Here is a 5,959-nt window from a genome sequence, read left to right as displayed (position 1 = left end):
CTCCCTGAACCAGGTGCTCCAGGACTGTCCTTGTGTGGGTTGTGTGTGCCCTTCTGTTGATGTGCCTTGATTGCTATTGGCACATCAGTGGGTGGGGTTGAACCTCAGACTGACTGGCTGTGAGGATTGGCCATAACCACACTATATGAGCTACTGTGTGGAGATTAACCCCATTGAGTGGGTTTGCTCCAGCAGGACTCTGGTGCCTGCCGACACCACCCTTTGGGTGTGCTATTTGTGGAACTAACCTGAAGCATGGGCCGAGAGCAGCCACCTGCAAGGTACAGCCACCTGCAAGGTACACCCACCAGAAGAGCCCTGGTGTGTGAGCTGTGTGGGACAGGGTCCCAGGGAGTCACCATGGTGGGTCTAGTGGTGTCCACTAGGTTAATGCAGACTCAGATTTGGTGCCAGTACTGGGCCTCGGGCTGATCAGCAAGAGGCAAATAGCAATCTGAGGCCAGCTTCCACCTGCCTGGGGCCTGTGAACCTGAGAGCCTTTAGTAAAGTCAGCAGCCCAGGTCAAGGCTAGCTGCTTGCTGCTGAAAGCTCATATAGACATTGTTTTGCTAAACCTTAACCAAGCTGAAATCAAGTGCTAGGTGCTGAAAAGTTTAAGCAGAGACTTCTAGAAGAAAAGTATTTAAAATGGAGAAAGAGGGCCAAGTAGGGAAAAATGTGCAAAAAGGTAAAAAATTGGAGCTTGGCTATTTCCTGCCTAGCAGGCAGGCTGTGAACCCAATCCCTTCTGCTTATTCTTAGGGCAAGGCTGAGTTATCAAGCTATAAATTCTACTAGTGTAAGTGTGAAGAATGTGGAGATTAATGTGGGGAAGTCTTCATTTCAGCAGAAGGGGCACAATAGTGGCCAGCTGGAGATGGAAGACAGAACACATCCCAAGTGCGAGCCAGCAGAGATTTGAAATTAGAATCAGAGCTCAACCTATGTTTAGGCTTTAAGATTCTGATTGTAAGTGGATAGGGCTGGCGAGTTATTGGAGGAAATTTTGTAGAGACCTGAAGTGACACAGCATTGATTTGCCAAGATAAATTACTAGCATATTTAGCTAATCATTCAGTCAATGTATCTTCTTGGCAAGGAGAAGCATTTGTGTAGGGAACTGGTGACCTGGAGAGGGAGGGTGAAAGAAGAGGAGAGCCCTGCAAAGGTGAGCTGGAGAAGGTCAGCTGATGCCCAGAGAGCCCATCTGGCTTTGCCATCAAAGGCAGCTTGATGGAGACGGATTGTCTAAACAACTTGCCAAATTTCCAGTGGGTTATGGATGACACCCTCCATTGGAACTCGTGGCCTGGGATCCAGGCCTGGAGCTGACTTTGGAACTTATTGTTGAGGATCATTTTTATTGGGAAGTGTGGTTTGGAATGTAAAACTGTTGAGGACTCTATCTTTGAACATCAATGTTTGCTGGCATAAACTAAGGCTCTCTGGGTTCTTGGATATTTAACAACACTCTATTTCCTCACAACGGTTAGACTACATATAAACAATGACTATGTGGGAACTAAGAGTTCAAGGATAATGACCCTCTTAAGGTATGCTTTGAGTGGAAGAATTTAAAACTACATTCTCTTAATATAACATCACCCAGAGTAATAATACTTTTCTGTATTATCTTAATGGCCAGAACTTGGGAACTCTGTACCAACTCTACCGTTAATGTGTGAAGTTGGGCAAGCCATTTAACCTCTGTGTACCATTTTTCTTCCCTTTAACCTGAAGGTAAGAGTACCTTCTATTCTTCCCACGGAGGTTCTTGACAAAGTGAAATAAGATAGCAAGAGACCAAGTACTTATGTATGAGAAATGATTCAATTGCATTACATGAAAAAGGGTTGAGAATCTGGGTTTAAATCCCAATTCTATGATTTACCACCTGTATAATCTTGGGTATGTTTCTTAACTTGTCAGTGTCTCATTTTTCTGATCTCTAAATACCTCTCTCAAAAAGGTATAAAGACTGGCCCAGCCAGAATGACTCAGTTGGTTGAGCATCATCCTGTGCACCAAAAGGTTACAGGTTTGATTTCCAGTCAAGACACATATCTGGGTTGAAGGTTTGATCCCTGGTTGGCTCACGTACCAGCTGCGCCAACTGATTAATGTTTCTTTCTCTCTTTTTCTCTCCTCCGCCTCTGCTCTCTAAGCATGTCCTCAGGTGAGGATAAAAAAAACGTTGTGAAGAATGAATAATGTATGAAAAGCATCTTGCTTATAGATGGGGTGATATATTGCTTATGATTAACTCTTATCAAGCAAGAAATACATGCTAACTTTTTAGAATAGTACTGTACCTGGTAATGATAAATGCTAATTATTATCATTTATGTTTCTACCAAATATGGAAAAAACATTTCCAGGCAGAATTTTTCTTGCTGCTCTAGAGAATGGTTGAGTAAAACAGAAGTCAATTCAATCCATGCAAAACCACCTGGGCTTTATTGGATCTAGAACTTTACCCACCGCTTTCGGAAATCCTGTTTCACGAGAGTTTTCATTTTACTCAAATAGGAACAATGTAGCGACTTAAACCACTAACAGTATTTAATGCACAGGCAAAACCCCAACTGGGGCTAGGCCTTAGCCGTGATTCCTCAGCAATAGCTTCGTAGCAACCGCAGCCCCACAAAAATAATGTTCTGCCAGAAGCCGCAAAGCCAGGGTGGTGTCCTGCCACCAACTCACCACAAGAGATTGTACCAAAACAGTGGGGAAGAAGGAGCCCACATTTTAAAAATTACAGGACAAAGAAACGCAAGTCCAAAATATTCATAGGCAGAATGTATAATAACATTCATAGTTGAGAGACCTAACTACACTAGGACGCTTTAGCTAGTAAAAACTTACGACAGGGTAAGAAAATTGGTTAAGCTTGCTAGAAAGCTAATAAAACACCTAGATATTTATTTTTCTAGCCCAAGGACCTAATAGTTACATCAAAATTTTTTTCTGCTCATTACATCTTTTGGGAAGCAGTTCTATTTGTGTTTAATGAGTTTCTGAAAATGTATATGAAAAGTTTAATATATAAAAATCAAGCAATAGCCTTACATGTTATGTGAGGAATTTTATCCCCAAGAGCTAAAAAAAAATTATAAAATCCCTTGTAGATGTTATAAATGTTTAAATCTTGGGTTAAAAATAGTGTTACATGACATATACATGATTATAAAAATTTTCAAAACACAGTTAAACATTAAATGCCGACAAATATTTTTTAAAAAAATATATATACTTATTGATTTCAGAGAGGAAGGGAGAGGGAGAGAGAGAGAAACATCAATGCTGAGACAGAATCACTGATCAGCTGCCTCCTGCACGTCCCTATTAGGGATAAATCCTGCAACCCGGGCCTGTGCCCTTGACCAGAATTGAACCCAGGACCCTTCAGTCCACAGACTGATGCTCTATCCACTGAGCCAAACCAGCTAGGACAAAATGACATTTTTTTAGATATAAGATATTGAGTTAGTGTTAGGAAGGAGGACTCTCTTTTCTTTTTTTAAAAAATAATTCCTTTTTCCCCCATTGACTCCCTCCAGCCCCTCTCCTCCCCCTGACCTGCCCCACCCCAGTCCTCACCACCCTATTATCTATGTCCATGGCATTATATACATACAAGGTCTTTGGTTGATTACCTCCCACCTACCCACCCTCCCTCACCTTCCCTCTGAGATTCCGAACTCTGTTCCATACCAGTCTCTGGATCCACTCTGTTCATCAGTTTATTTCGTTACTTAGATTCACATATGAGTGAGATCATGTGATACTTGTCTTTCTCTGACTGACTTATTTCACTTAGCACGATACTCTCCAGATCCCAGGAAGGAGAACTTTCTAATGAAAGTGTACAATTACTGGCTCGGGCAGGGTATTTTGCACAGGAATGAACAACCTAATAAATAGGTTATGATGCTATCAATTTTCTGTCAAATTTCTATCTGGGATCAAGGTGGTAGCCAAGTTTTGCTCAGGGGTTGACCATTGACCTATGAACCAGGAAGTCAGGGTTCAATTCCGGTCAGGACACATGCACGGGTTGTGGGCTTGACCCCCAATGTGGGGCATGCAGGAGGCAGTCAATAATGATTCTCTCACTGATGTTTGTATCTCTCTCTCCTTCCCTCTCCCTTCCTCTCTGAAGTCAATAAAAATATATTTTAAAAAAGGTAGAATGATCATACAAGTCAATCTTGCTTCTTCCACCCTTCAATGTCCTTAAAATAACATAACTAAATAAAAAGAACTGAGAGTTGGCATATTTAGCAAAAAATACATGATATCCAATTATATTTGGATTTCAGATAAATAATAAATAATTTTCTAGTATAAATATGTTCCAAATGCAGTGTTTTGGACTTACTATATTTGCCTGGCAACCATAAAAAGAATAATTCCATAACATTACCATCAGCAGATCATAATTATGAAGAATTTTGATTGCATCAGATTGGATTTGTCCTATAATTCTACTCTGTATTTACCTGATAGAAATGAAAAGGTGTGTCCACAGAATGTTCACAGCAGCTTTATTTAGAATAGTCAAAAATCTAGAAACAACCAAATACTCATCAGCTGTATTATGGATAAACAATTTGTATGTCTAACAAGTTCCCAGGTGTGCTGACGTTGCTGCTTCAGGCACTATACTTAGAGAACTATTTTTCTAGAAAACTCTATAAAATAGATTGAATCAGAAAGAAAGATAAATGATTAAAAGAAACTGCCAGCTCAGAGTCATGGTGACGACAAGTCAAGAGCAGTCAGAGGCCCTGAAATAATTAATTATCCGGATAATTAATTACAGACCTGCATCCTGGAAAACAGGGCCATTAGCTGCTTCTCAAGATCAGTAAAGCCAGCCATGTTCCTGGCCTCCCCACATCACCACCACCCAGTGGTCACGCAAGTACAGCCCCAAGAGACTGTGAACTTCCTACCTGGGGAGGGATAGTGATATATGGGAGTGGAGGGCTGAGAGAGAGAAATTGAAATTTCCAAAATGGACTCAGAAGGAATAAACTAAGACATCTTTGTGTAGGTAAAAAATTCATTGGCATCCTTCCATGCCAAAGTAGCGTCCTCCCTGTCTGGCCATCAGGGGAGGAGATAGTGGTGGAGAGGGCAAGGAGTCTTCAGCCTGCCTGCCTGCCCCATGCCCAAGTCCCTAAAGTGTGGAGTCTCTTGGTCAAATCCAGCCATGGGCAAACTACTGCCCACGGGCCGGATCCAGCCCATTTGAAATGAATAAAACTAAAAAAAAAAAAAGACCGTACCCTTTTATGTAATGATGTTTACTTTGAATTTATGTTAGTTCACAAAAACACTCCATCCATGCTTTTGTTCCGGCCCTCCGGTCCAGTTTAAGAACCCATTGTGGCCCTCGAGTCAAAAAGTTTGCCCACCCCTGGAAATCCCTACCCACTCAGATGAAGATCACAGCTGCCCTTTCTTTTAGGGGAGTGGCCTGCAGAGGGAGCCCATGTCAGGTACCTGAAACCATAAGCAGACAACTAGGAATGAGTAGGCATCTGAGGATCACCAGACATCAAGACTAGGAAGGGACAAGAAGAACAAACTGGCCAGAGGAAGCGGGGATAACTCAGAAGGCAGAGGAGACTTGGAAAGAAACACTAATTTGCATACTAGGATATATCTGAGAGGCTATGGCATGCATAAAACAAAAACAGGAATGCAATCGTAGCCTAAGACTGCAAAGAAATGTAATAGAAACTAGACACGGCTGAGGACTGTGTCTCTTACTGTTCCTCTCTTGTTTTCTTTGTAAGTAATAATGGCAAGATGCAATAAAATATGCACAAAAAACTGTGGAATAGAAAAAGATGGGATCCTGCCAAGGCAGAGCTGTGGGTTGGCAGGTGGTGCAGCCGTGGGATTCCTCCAACTGCTCATGAAACTGCAAGTGCAGGAAATTCCAGAT

Source organism: Myotis myotis, unplaced genomic scaffold, assembly GCF_014108235.1.
Source record: "Myotis myotis isolate mMyoMyo1 unplaced genomic scaffold, mMyoMyo1.p scaffold_m19_p_10, whole genome shotgun sequence".
Taxonomy (NCBI): domain Eukaryota; kingdom Metazoa; phylum Chordata; class Mammalia; order Chiroptera; family Vespertilionidae; genus Myotis; species Myotis myotis.
The sequence above is the reverse complement of the archived record's forward strand: the minus strand, read 5'-3'. Positions refer to the sequence as shown.